This window comes from Photinus pyralis, unplaced genomic scaffold (genome assembly GCF_008802855.1).
Source record: "Photinus pyralis isolate 1611_PpyrPB1 unplaced genomic scaffold, Ppyr1.3 Ppyr1.4_LG6, whole genome shotgun sequence".
NCBI classification, from domain to species: domain Eukaryota; kingdom Metazoa; phylum Arthropoda; class Insecta; order Coleoptera; family Lampyridae; genus Photinus; species Photinus pyralis.
This window is the reverse complement of record NW_022170663.1, coordinates 37,564,464-37,578,895: the sequence shown is the minus strand read 5'-3', so window position 1 is coordinate 37,578,895 and position 14,432 is coordinate 37,564,464. Positions and strand designations below refer to the sequence as shown.

At 35.5% G+C, this 14,432-nt stretch overlaps 1 long non-coding RNA gene across 1 annotated transcript; it reads right to left on the bottom strand.

The window, feature by feature from the left end:
• Nucleotides 1-10,760: 10,760 nt before the first annotated feature.
• LOC116175039 lies at nt 10,761-11,889 on the bottom strand. The gene is made up of 3 exons (XR_004146228.1): nt 11,313-11,889; nt 11,041-11,099; nt 10,761-10,986 (listed from the first exon to the last, which is right to left on the bottom strand). It is a non-coding gene; the product is annotated as an uncharacterized LOC116175039 (long non-coding RNA).
• Nucleotides 11,890-14,432: the final 2,543 nt, after the last annotated feature.

The following is a 14,432-nucleotide window of genomic DNA, read 5'->3' as shown; positions in this document are numbered from 1 at the left end:
TCAAGAAAAGTTGATGAGAATACGAAATTGATGCAAAATTTCGCAACATCGGATCACTTTCATTAAATTAGTATTTGATTTGTCTTCCATAGCAACCACAGAAACAAGTATTCTATGAAATAAAACAAATGAATTATCATTATCTTGTCATTAGAATTAAAGTGACATCTAAACAATCTGTTATTACATAGTAAATAGTTAAAGTGATCCGACATTTGTGAAAGTTTGCAGTACAGTTTGCCGTATTATTGACCGAAATGCGAGCCGAAATGGCACTTTACCTCAACATAAAATCGTTATTTTCTCAATTGTCACGGCCATCTTGGATTTTAAAACGTAAAAATGTTCTTGAAATTCTTTTTAGATCAAGCAGGCCAGGATCTCAAAGCATCAAAACGAAATTCAAAAATTTGTGATCAATTGCACGTACCTACAGTGATCTAAATCCAGGGACACACTGTACAGTACATATTATTAAGCTCGGTCTTTTTGTATTCGGCAGCTCTGCTACAGCTCTGGCGCGTGAGCCAAGTAAAATCTGGACCATTTAAGGCGCAATAACTGGGCAATGTCGACTTTCTTATTTATAGATGTTTTGCTTTAGTTTAACCACAGGTGGTTATTGTAGTAAAAACGCCACATCACATATTGTAGAAATCAGATGTGCGTATGTACAGGGTGAGTCAACGATTGCGCGGAGTAACTTAATGCCTCGAAGATAAGATTTTTCGATGGAATGTGCCACTTAACTTTTGGAATTGACGGTTACTTCTAGTTAAAAGGAAAGTGACAGGAAAATGCTACATCTTTGGGTCTTTGGACAAGTGTGATATTCGAAACGAAATGTAAAAAATGGGGGATAACTCAGTCTTCCATTCTCCACCATCTCGAAGACCAAATCTAATCTACAAACCTTCTCCGGATTGATCCCTACCTATTTTTAGATTTTTAGTTAATTTATTACCGAAAGTTTAAAAGATATGGAAACAGGGAATTAATTGGGATCCATCTCTGGACGAGGTGACCGGTATTGTACTAAAGATATGATATTACAGTCTGCAGACGTGGGGAGTAATTTTAACTGGTATGCGGTATAACTCCAAGAAATGCTTGTGTGCATTGTCACAGCAGTTATAAACAAAAAATTGCTCGAGGACTTTTTGTTTTTGAGGATTCTTATTACCTAGACTGTGTATCTGTTGAAATCAGATTCTATTCACTATAATGATGTGCAAGCAAATTAGGTACTTCAAATGTGAGTTCGTAAATCGATACCGAACAAACCACTCTTGTGGTGCATTAGACGTTCGATAGATAATTTTCATCCTTGCTTTGACTACCGATAGTGAATGCTCGCGAAGTCGCGGAATTACGGCAAACACAACAAAACGCGTATAAAATATCGCATCTAACAAAGCTGTCATACACATAACGGGAATTGTCCTGGGGCGTTTAGTTTACTATCCAAACTTAATAATGGCAGTCAAAGCGCGAAGCCATTGCTGATTGCGGCGCCTTCACACCCGGATGCGCGGCATCAGAAGGCTAGAGACGCTCGAGGCTACTAACAGCGGCATCAAAGGATTCGTTATCCTGGCACCATTTCACGGGCCACGGATTCTTTATACAACTGCGGCGCTAAAAAGTCCTCGAGCAATTTATCTCGCGATTGGCTTGTATTTTTTTAATAATTATCCCGACGCTGTTAACGAATTAAGGAAAAGTTTCTGAGTCTTTTATGATCTTTTGCTCGGAAAGGTACCGTTCTTTGTTTTATCACGGCCTGTAGCAGGATTTCCATTCCATTAGTCGTGTCATGCACATTTTCAGTCTCATATTTGGGTCAAAGCATAAGAACATAATTGTCTCAAAACGATTCACCGATTGTCATTTGTCATTTTGATTAAAAAAATCAAAAATTGCACATGCATTTAGCTAGTGTAGGAAGTTCAATGAAAAGTAGGGAACAAAGCGAAAATGATTTCTTTAATTAAACAGAAAAAGATTTTCGCCTCAAAGGCTAGAAACTTGAGCGAATTTTCCATGCACAGATCAGCACTTCCCGAAAGGCTATATGACTAGAAGCATCTATGGTTAAAAACTCAAAGAAATAGCTTGATAAATCAAAAAGTTGGCTTCGCACAGTCTCCGTAAATGAAAGAGTCGACATTGCGCAATCAGTACAGGGTGGGTAAACAATTGCGCGGAGTAACTTAATGCCTTGAAGATAAGATTTTTCGATAGAGTGCTTTTGTATTATGATATGGTTGAATATTCTCCACATTTTAAAAATATTTGGAATTATACAGGGTGCGCCCACAAAGTAGGGCGCCAAAATGGTACATTTTTGAATTCTACGTGTAATTGTACGTCTTTTTTATTATATGGTTAATATCCGAAAAGCTAGTAGTTTTAAAGATAATTCGATTTTTAAGAAAAATTGGGCATTTGCAAGCGTCAGTATATATTGTCAAAATTATTACTTAAATTTTGATTCCACGTTTTATATCTTTTATCCTGGGTTAAGTAAAAGTCAAATAAATACATCTACTATGAAACATTAAAAATATTGCTTACAGGGTGTTCTTTTTGGTACGTCCAAAGTTGCAAAACTTCATATTAAAAATCTCACTTTTTTTAAATGGAACACTGTATATTTTTCTGCCATCATTTAGCTCCTCCAAAAACCTTCAACTTTTGATAATAATGTCCTATACATACCTCTGATAGTTTTTGAAATATCTTGGATTTCCTGGGTTTTATATTCTAATCTTAAATAAGTTATATTATGAGGTGGCCATGCAAAAAAAGGCAATTTTTATCTATCTCGTCCAAAACGAAAATCATATCGATTAATTTATTTTTTAAACAATTTATTTTAGGTCCAAAAACTGGAGAATAAGTAAAAACATTTGACTACAAAGCAAATTTAATTTAACTCCTGTCATCCAGTCAGTGATATTAGTTTCATTTTTTTCATATTCACCTCGTTATTATGTAAATTAGAACTTATTTCAGATTAAAATCTAAAAAGTAGGAAAACCAAGATATTTGTTTATGTTTTTACTATCAAATTTATTCTCCAGTTTTTATAGACTTAAATGAATTATTAGAAAAATGAATTAATAAATATGATTTTAGCGTTGAACGAGGCAGATAAAAATTGCCTTTTTTTGAATGGCCACCTCACTATTATGTAAATTACGTATAACTTATTTAAGATTAGAATATAAAACCCAGGAAAACCAAGATATTTCGAAAACTATCAGATAGGTATAGGACATTATTATCTAAAGTTGAAGGGTTTTGGAGGAGCTAAATGATGACAGAAAAATATACAAGGTGTTCCATTTAAAAAAGTGAGATTTTTTAAGATGAAGTTTTGTAACTTTGGATCTAGAAAAAAAAACACCCTGTAAGCTATTTTTTTAATGATTCATAGTAGATGTATTTATTTGACTTTTACTTAACCCAGGATAAGATATAAAACCTGGATTCAAAATCGATGTAATAATTTTGACAATCTACTGACGTTTGCAAATGCGCAATTTTTCTTAAAAATCGAATTATCTTTAAAACTACTAGCTTTCCGGATATTAACCATATAATAAAAAAGACGTACAATTACACGTATAATTCAAAAATGCATTCAAATACAGGGGGTTCTATTTTAAAAAAATGTATCATTTTGGCACCCTACATTGTGAGTGCACCCTGTATAAATCTAAATATTTTTAAAATGTAGAGAATATTCAACCATAACATAATACAAAAGCACTCTATAAAAAAATCTTATCTTCAAGGCATTAAGTTACTCCGCACAATCGTTGACACACCCTGTACAATGTGATTAATTTTGCGTGTCCAAGCGTATATTTGTTTTATTATTGGAGATATGAAAAAAATGTACCTCCGTGTGCTGAACTTCGCCTCTCATTATACCGTCAATACTCGGGCCACTACTATTTTCGATCTATACCCTTAATCTACAGTCCTCTTTAAAACTAGGCAGTATTCACATGTATGCTGATGATTGTCAAATATATTTTAAAATACTTCCTAAAGAAATTAGTACAGTTGCAGACTCTATTAACAAAGATATAGCCGCGTTTGTAAATACAGCAGAAGACCATTGTCTCAATGTGAATACCGCAAAAACACAGTTGATATTTTTCGGTACAAAGTCAAATCGAAATCTTGCCGAAGAAAAAATATCTATCCAATTTAAAGGTGATCGTTTGAAACCCTCGAATGTAGTAAAAAATCTTGGACTATACATGGACAACCAATTAAACTTCCAAACCCATGTAAACTCAAAAATTCACAAATCATATAATAATTTGCGGCGTTTATATTCATATAGGCATGTGCTGCCACAAAACCCAAAAGCGTTAATGTCTAATTCCTTAGTGCTGGCACCTTTAAATTACTGTGATGCCGTTTACGGACCATGCATAACTAAACAAACCTGTTATAAAATTCAACAGGTCCAAAATAGCTGTTTACGTTTTATTTTTGGAATACGTAAATATGAAAGGATATCACACACCCTCAATAAATTAAAATGGCTGAACATGGAAAACCAAAGAAAACTGCATCGACTCGGACTTTATCATAACATATTAATCACGCATAAACCCCCATACTTGTTCGAAAATATTTCTTTTAGAACAGACGTCCATAATATAAATATTAGGAAAAAAAACTTTCTCACCATACCTCTCCATAAGACATCACAGTATAAAGGGTCGTTCTCCTACAATATTGCTAAAGATTATAATATGCTACCGGAACGTTTGAAAGCAATTAGAAACCCTGGAACTTTCAAGGTCATTCTCAAACAATACCTTTACAATTCTCTCTAACTTGAATGCCATTTGATGTCAGTGATTCGATAGTAGATAACACTTACCTACTTAAGTATGTAAATTACAAGCAGTATTAACTGGTTGAGTGGAAGAACAGCTCAAACAAAGTTCGTTAGTATGATCATTTAGAAAAAAGCTATGCTGAACTCCGCCACTTACTACCTTAATTGTTTGATACCTAAACTGTAATTTCTTTCTTCACCAAAACTTGCAATTGAGGTAATAATAAAGAGTATTATTATTATTATGGTCGGTGTTTCTTGTGAGAACTCAGGTCTAGCCTGGTTAACTAATCGCACGGATTAAAATCAAGTAACGATTAGTGTCTGTGTCTGGTGAAGTTATGTAGGGTTCTAAAGAAAAAAAAAAAAAAATATTCACACACTCACATTGGAAATCTAGGGATAGTATGTAATTCGTACTTACCAACATACTATTAATGGCACAATAGTCAACGCTATCAGGAAAGAGGAAAACAAAACAAAAAAAAATCATTATTATAATTCCTGTAATTTTATTAAATGGAGTTTATTGTGTAAGTGTTTCTTTGGCTTTGCGTTTGGGTTGAATACGAGTGGGTTGTGATAACGTGGTGTGTTTCTGTGAAGAAGGAGTTTTTTTTTTATTTGTATTTATGGTGTTTCTTTGTTCCTGAGGTCGTATTTGTGAGGTTGCTTGGGTTTTTGGTGGAGATATTGCAGTATTTTGTGAGCCTGTGATGCTGTTAAGGTTTTTGAGCTTCGGTTGTATACGAGTGGGTTGTTTCTGAGAAGTAGAAGTATTGTGTTTTTTAAGTGTGCTAGGGCGTGTAACTTTATTGGATGGACCTGTCTTTGTAGTACATGTTGCGTTACTTGTATTTATGGTGTTTCTTTGTTCTTGAGGTTGTATTTGTGAGGTTATTATTATTATTATTATTATTATTATGGTCGGTGTTTCTTGTGAGAACTCAGGTCTAGCCTGGTTAACTAATCGCACGGATTAAAATCAAGTAACGATTAGTGTCTGTGTCTGTGTCTGGTGAAGTTATGTAGGGTTCTAAAGAAAAATAAAAAAATAAAAAATAAAATAAATATTCACACACTCACATTGGAAATCTAGAGATAGTATGTAATTCATACTTACCAACATAGCTATTAATGGCCCCAATAGTCAACGCTATCAGGAAAGAAGAAAACAAAACAAAAATATCATTATAATAATTCCTGTAATTTTATTAAATAGAGTTTATTGTGTAAGTGTTTCTTTGGCATTGCGTTTGGGTTGAATACGAGTGGGTTGTGATAACGTGGTGTGTTTATGTGAAGAAGGAGTTTTGTGTTTTTTAATTGTATTTATGGTGTTTCTTTGTTCCTGAGGTCGTATTTGTGAGGTTGTTTGGGTTTTTGGTGGAGATATTGTAGTATTTTGTGAGCCTGTGGTGCTGTTAAGGTTTTTGCGCTTCGGTTGTATACGAGTGGGTTGTGACAATGTGGTGTGTTTCTGTGAAGAAAGAGTTATGTGTTTTTTAAGTGTGCTAGGGCGTGTAACTTTATTGGGTGGACCTGTCTTTGTAGTGCAAGTTGCGTTACTTGTATTTGTGGTGTTTCTCGTTGTATTTGTGTGGTTGCTTGGATTTTTGGTGGAGATATTACAGTATGTTGTGAGCGTGTAGTTCTGTTAAGGTTTTCGCGTTTCGGTTGAATACGAGTGGGTTGTGATACCGTGGTGTGTTTATGTGAAGAAGGAGTTTTGTGTTTTTTAACTGTGCTAGGACGTGTAACTTTATTGGGTGGACCTGTCTTTGTAGTGCAAGTTGCGTTACTTGTATTTATGGTGTTTCTTTGTTCTAGAGGTTGTGTTTGTGTTGTTGCTCGCATTATTGGTGGAGACATTACGGTATTTTGTGAGCCTCTAGTGCTGTTAAGGTTGCTGCGTTTGCGTTGAGTACGAGTGGGTTGTGATAACGAGGTGTGTTTCTGAGAGGAAAGAGTATTGTGTTTTTTAGCTGTGCTAGGCCGTGTAACTATATTGGGCGAGGGCGTCTTTGTAGTGCATGTTGCGTTACTTGTATTTATTGCGTTTGTTTGTTCAGGAAGTTGTGTTTGTGTGGTTGGTTGAGTTAAGGGTGGAGATATTACAGTATGTTGTGTGTCATGTTGTGAGTCTAAAGTGCTGTTTAGGCTTTTGCGTTTGGGTTGAATACTAATGGGTTGTGATAATGTGGTTTGCTTCAGAGGTGAATCTCTGAATGTAGTATATGTTGTATCATTTGTTGTACTTGTTTGTTCGGTAAGTTGTATTTGTGTGTTTGTCTGGGTTAGAGGTGGAGATATTACAGTATGTTGTGTACCGTGTTGTGAGGGAGTGCTGTTGTTTACATGTATACGTTGTGGATCATTTCTGTATGTAGTATCTTGTGTTATGTTTAGAAATTTACGAACAATATGGCATGTGTTGATAATGACTGCTTTTTGTAAATGTTTGTATGTGTTTTTGTCTAAACCTAATAGTTGTAAATTGTGGTGTATTGTCTTTGGTATAACTCCGGTAGCACTAAGAATAATGGGAACTATAACAGTAGATTTCATTCTCCATTGCGTCTTAAGCTCGATAGCTATATCGGTGTATTTGCGGTGTTTTTCTGCATGTGTTTTAGTTAAGTTGTTAGTGTTGGGTATGGCAATGTCTATAATACAAATGGATTTTTGCGTTTTATCTATAAGTGTAATGTCTGGTCTATTATTGTGGATAGTTTTGTCTGTGAGTAGTGTCCTGTCCCAATATAATTTGTGTGTGTTGTTTTCGAGTATGATCTGTGGCGTGTATTTGTAGTATGGTGTCTTATCTGTTATGAGATTGTGTTTAAGTGCTAATTTTTGATGTATGATTTTAGCTACCTGATCGTGTCGATGTTTGTATTCAGTTTGTGCAAGTCGTGTGCATGCCGATATTATATGTTGGATTGTTTCTGATGTTTGTGAACAGAGTCGACAAGAATCGTTTGTCACTGTTTTGTCTTTATGTATGTGTTTTTTATAGTTGCGTGTATTAATGACCTGGTCTTGTATTGCTAACATGAAACCCTTATTATTATTATTATTATTATTATTATTATTATTATTATTATTATTATTATTATTATTATTATTATTATTATTATTAAAAAGCTCGGAAATTGAAGTCCAAAATAAATTACATTGCAAAAATAACTTTGAAAATGGTAGTTCACCGAATAAAAATAGAAATAGGCTGGGAAAAAAGAACTTACCAATAAAAAAAACCAGCCGTCAAATTAATATTAAATTGTGTTGTAAAATGAATTGTCGGTAATGATGTGAATGCGTAACATAAAATTATAACATCACAAAAAGTAGTAGGTAAACTTGAAGAGGCAACACATAGGTTAAAAACAAGTTTTGGGAATCAAACACACAAAGAATATAAAATGCGGCATACAAAACACAAATACGATATAAAGAAATGCAAAAATTACTACCTGTATTAAATAACACAAAATAACAACAAACATTTATGGAGCGACGCGTTCACGACCGCCATTCAAGACCATATGCCGAACGTAACCCCCGTTCGTTCTTTTCTAGATGCCGCAGGCAGCTTTTCCCCACCTAGAAATTGCATGGTTGCCAACTCTCAAAAATGTGTGCATCGTCGTAAGTTGTATATACAGGGTGGAACCTCTCAGTCCAGATACTAAATTTAAAGGGTAGGCCACCCCCTTTGCACTCCAAAAATCGGGTGACTGAAGATTTCGGCAACGTCAGCGACGATGAATCGTCGTTTTGTTATTTTCTGCACCGGTAGATGGCTTCAGATTCAATTATTGCCATAGATATATAAATACATAGATACAGCCATACCCCAACATAGTTCAAAAGGACGTACCATCTATTACCATCACTTTCGGCACATTAATTACGTATAGCGCTATCCTTTATAGAGGTACCCTGAGCATGGAAGACAAGATTCGCATTATTTATTATAGCTGTCAATCAAATTGTTAGCACAAATCACACAGAAAATTATCAGATTTGAGACTTTACAACATAAATAAACCGCCTTTTTATTTATTTAAATCGCATAGCAGCAAGAAATGTTACATTTAAAATGGAAGATGTTACTTAGAAAGCTGGAAAATGAAGAATTTGAAAAAATTACAGCTGACAAATGGAAGAAAGTGTGTGAACATGTGGAAAGTGATTAATTTAAAAGAGAAGTTATATTGGTTGATGTTTCTGAACTTTATAATAAGTGTTAATCATGACAGTGATGATTCGGATTTGTCAATTTCATCTAACGATGATTCGGATTGTGAACTTTTATAAATGTAATGAATGTTCACTAAATGAGTATTATCACCAATTGGATATCATTGCTAAGATGTTGTATTTATTTTAAATAAATGTACACGTGTAGCTTACTTACTACAATTAGCACTATAATTTCAAAAAGAAACTCCACCGATTGGACATATGCCGAAAGGTAGGCAAGACGCGTAGCGACCAAAATTTGATATTGCACGCACACACAGTCTATAAATCTCGTTTTCCTAAGAATATTGCACGGATCCTTCTTTGTGATCATGATACAAACGCACTGCATCAACATCATATAGGCCAAAATGATAATTGGAAACGAATTCACTTCCTGTCGCAACTTAATCTCCGTAACCATTACGCCTACAACCATGTAATTAAAATTAAATTGTTGAACATAAACTTTACTTACTTACGGTTTTTTTTGATATTCTACAAGCCAGCAATGAATTCACTGCAGCACATCATGCCAAACAAGGTAAACATAGTCCCAAATTTGAATGGCGTAGCTCTATGTAATAAAACTATTTCAGGAATAACAATTATGGACGCGTCTATCATTATGGCAAGCACTAATGTTATTCGTATTCAATTGATAACGCAATAATCACATAATATTTAGTGAAAAAACCGCCCATCATGTTTAGGGCGAATATTTTTAGTTAGATTTGATTTCGCGCAATCGTGAAATGTGTCAACTGTCACATGACTTATGGGACGCGCTAAGTTTGTTTTAAGCGTCCGATTCGCGTACGACATAGTGGTTAATGCAATAAAAAGAGATAGAACATGTTTCTTCTTGGTTAGAAAGTAATGGAGAGATGTACAAATTTCTTTGATATGTTTTTTAAAAACCGAGGTACGTTTGTTAAGGATGGCTGTATCTAGGTATTTATATATCTATGATTATTGCACGTCCAAGATGCAAACATTATATCACATTCACTCACGGATCGGCGGCAGATGGATGTAGCTATTCAGTCCCTTTTTTTTCAAATAAAAATCAGATTTTTTCAAAACATAATTGTTTTCGTTGTGCCTTCGTTCTCATGTGTGTGTTTTTTTTGTCGATTTTGATGGACATCGGCGATACGTTTATGCTAGTATGAGAACATGCCAACTCCTACCAAAACAGTAACTGTTATTAAACGCCCATTACTAAACGGGAAATGTATAGATTATATGCAATTATATGCATAGGGAACGCAATCCCGCAGCAAAATCTGAATCCCGGTATTTGCGGGATCCCGCAAATTTATAAATAAATTGGCATGAATAAGCAATTTTGTGCGGTTAACTTCTGTATTAAAATAAATCGCTAATTATCACAATAATTATTCAACAAGAAAGTACCTTCAGCCTAACTTAGAACTCAAAAAAATCACCTGTAAAGCACAAAAAGGTGAACTTCTAAAGTGCCTCAAAAATCATAGTACATTTTTAACGAAAAAAGTTTAACAATTATTTTAAAAATAATTTCTCCGTTATGCATTAGTTTCATTAACAAAGCAAACAGCGTCGTCCCCTTGGTCGACAAATTCCTCAGTCCCGCAAATCCCGCGGGATCCCGCTCCATTTATGTGCGGGATTAATCCCGCAAAAATGCTGCGGGATCCCGGTATTTCGGGATCCCGCGATCCCGGTATTGCATTCCCTATCTGCAATCCGAAGGTCCTAAGTTGGTTTAGATTTTTACTAGCGTCTGTTGATAATCTTCGCTACCATGCCATTGTTCTGAAATAGTTTATGCATTGAGTCCTTTTTTTTGTTGATCGGTGCTTCCTTATATCCTGGCAGTTGACCTGGAATTGTGGTTTGAATCAGTCTGGTATGTTTATGGCCTCGTACTAGTATACTTCATCTGTTTCTGGCGATTTAAATCGCTGATAGTCGGTAGTGACTAAATACTCCACGCCTGTAAAAAATGAATGTTGAGACGGATATCCAAGTTTTTGCTCAAGCGGGTTAGCGGGTAGGATTCCGAGCTTCGGTTATCGAAGGTTAACAAGTGGAAGTTAACTTTTGCTAGTCTACTGCAGTGAATTTACGTGTAATTGTAGCCTTATCGCTCACAAGGAATGATTTACACTGTTAAGGACACCAACACTGCAACTAAAGAGATACCCACCTATATGACAACACCACCAACAAGGACCAGTACTTCCCTAAGATACCCCTCCATAGCCAGTAAGTTAGTTTGCACAGGTATCGGGTAGCGATCGGGTACCAATCTTTCACCGATGCGCCGGGCGCCGGTTCCGTTGCCGGTTGCCGACCGATTTATATGTTGCTAGCGTTTTTTCCTATAGAACAGGTTTCCGGTTTCCCTTCCACCAAGTTATTAATCAAACGGTATCAATATTAATATTACCATCTCGTCACTATTACGAACAAAAGGTAAATATAACCTCTAAATACAAACTTCCAAACAAGCGGGCGAACAGACTGACACCGACACGTGGGAGAACTCTCATTAGGTATGATGTCCTATAAACCGGGACCGGCACTCGGTCTTGTTGTAAGCGCCCCTGGCATCAAACAGATATTGCCCGATATGCGAGCATCGCTCGACACCTGAAAAACTAGCAAACTGCCTCATACTGATGAGTGAAGAATTTGTTTACTCAACGCGTCTTACCCGATACGCGTGTTATGTGCAAACAGCAAAAGGCCTAATAGTATGTATTTGTATCGCATTAAATCGTCTAAACGGTAATTGTAAATTCGGAACCATAGATGGTCGGTCGTTATCTCGTCATTTAAGTAACATCATTTCAGAACCTTTACGTCGGAGAAAAGGTCTACGATATGTGGCGAGCAGTATAATCTTCACCGCCGCATGACGAGACATCTTAATTATAAATTAATCAAGGAAACACAGAAAATATAATTTAGACTTCTTGTTCTTAGTCTTGCGTTAGGATGCCTCACCAAACGGACAACGCACAGCTATCTGAATTTAACTCGCTAACATCTACTAAACTAAAGATACATATGTCAGAAAATAGAAAGGGTTTTGATGTAGATTATGTCCCACACACACAAACCGAATTCACGAGGTAAGATTAACTGGACCACACATTACGTAATGTATTTCATTCTTCACAAGTAAAAATAATTTAAAACTTGTCATTCACTATTAATCGAACCGCGCCCTTTGCAATTTGCACTATATAACAGTTTCTCCAGTTCCACCTCGGCAGCATTATACGACGACAGTACGATTTCTGTATCTGACAGGAAGTTGTAGCAGTCTAATCGGACGCACAATAATAGCATAGTGGACGTCAGCGTGTCACTCAGGCTGTCACTAATGGTATCCTCTACACATCTACAATAAACGAAAGGGTGGAAGCGTATCTTAATATACAATTACGATACGATTTCTATGTAAATTTAAATATACGGAAATTGAGCTTTTTTCTTTTCGTAAGTAAACAAAACAAGAATAACGATGTAATCAATCAAAGTTAAACGCGTCTATTGAAAACAGCTGATGCTCACGACTTCTAGTTATGTAATTATGTTATATGTTTTTAATCTAGTAACTTAGCCGGACTACTATTAAGTAATAAACTTGTTAAAATAAAAACAATAATTCGTGAGTTCGCTTTACTACATAATAGATTCATAACTATCTGATTTATCTCTAGCTGCGGTAGTTCTAAACAGCTCCCAGTTCATGGTTAGTGGTCAGAGACAAATGTGATCATATAAAAGTGGTATCTGATGTCATCTTCTCTTCCACTTTCCTTCGGAGACCAGTAACCAAAGCCAAATAAATAAATAAATTAAACAAATATAGCAAACGCGCTCCTGGGTATGGCTATAGCATGTGTGAAACCAAATTTTAAACCTGATGTTAGTTTTGCTTTTATTTAAATTGTATATGTATGAAATTTCATTTATAATTGCTCCCATAAATAAGAAAGTTGGCACTGCGCATGCGCAAAACGAAATTTTGAAACTGGCGTTAAATTTGGTTTTATTCCAAGTGGCTATGTATCAAATTTCATTTAAATACCTTCATAGATAAGTTTGCAATTCGGTCTGTAAATAGTCGAGATGCGTAAAGGGCACTGTGAATGCTGTTCGATTACGCTCAACTTTTGGAATTGTGGTTTATATGGCTAAAGCTATGCGCATATTGAATTTCATGCAATTCGGTTCATAATTAACGGAGATGTCAAAAGGGCTACATTGCCAATTCACGAACTCCGATCTACAAATTTGATAAAGAATCCACCTGCAAAATTTCATCGTAATCGGTCCATTCGTTTATGAGTTATCATGCTAACGGACGGACGGACGGACGGACACCGCAAAATTATAAACTCGCTAGGAGCTCGTTAATAAATAAATAAAAAATAAAGGTCGTGGAAATTCTATAGGGGTAAAAATTAGAAGATTGATTTTTAGATGATGATGTTATTAGTGGAATAGTATCCGTAAACTGTGATGGAAATAAAACTCATCTTGTGTGCGTCGTTTAATTTCAAGAGTACATGGTTTCCTTAACAGTTTCGGAAACCTACGCGACGAGATGTCTGGAATGGGGGTCATATTCAATAATTTGATTTGGGACTCGGCGTGATGTCATGTAGCAGCGTGGAAACTGCAAATTTGGCAATATGTGGGAATGATTTATCACCCTACCTTTTATTTGATTCGTAGGGCGGGATTTAAACGACAAATTAACGATTGACTATGACCGTCTACTTTAAGAACAAGCCATTTTGTGAGTAGTCATTAATTAAATAACAAACCATCGCACACAAGAGAACATTGCCCGTTGTATTGTATTGCATTGTATATAATATAATTATAAAACGTGAGACGGGTATCTAAAATTACAATTGACCAGTTTTGTAACCGTTTCTGTGGGGATAAAATAGTTATTTATATAACAAGAGCGCGAAGTTCAATTTCGCGCATTGAGACTGAAGGTATTTTGACGAGGCGAAGCCGAGTTAAAATATCAGTCAAATGCGCGAAATAACTTCGCGCTAGCGTTATATACAATATTTTTTCTACAACTGAACCGATTGTTAATTAAATTTGCTGTTTAAGTTCAACTTTGTCACGTGCGCGAAATACTTTTTTTCACTGTTGACGATTTCGCGCACGTTGTCAAGGGCAACCTTACTTATTAATTAACCGTTTAAAAATCTAGTACTTCGCGCTTCGAAATTCGTCAGAAAATGACAGGTTTTTTTGACAGTTGTAGAAAAAAATTATTTTTGCAGGT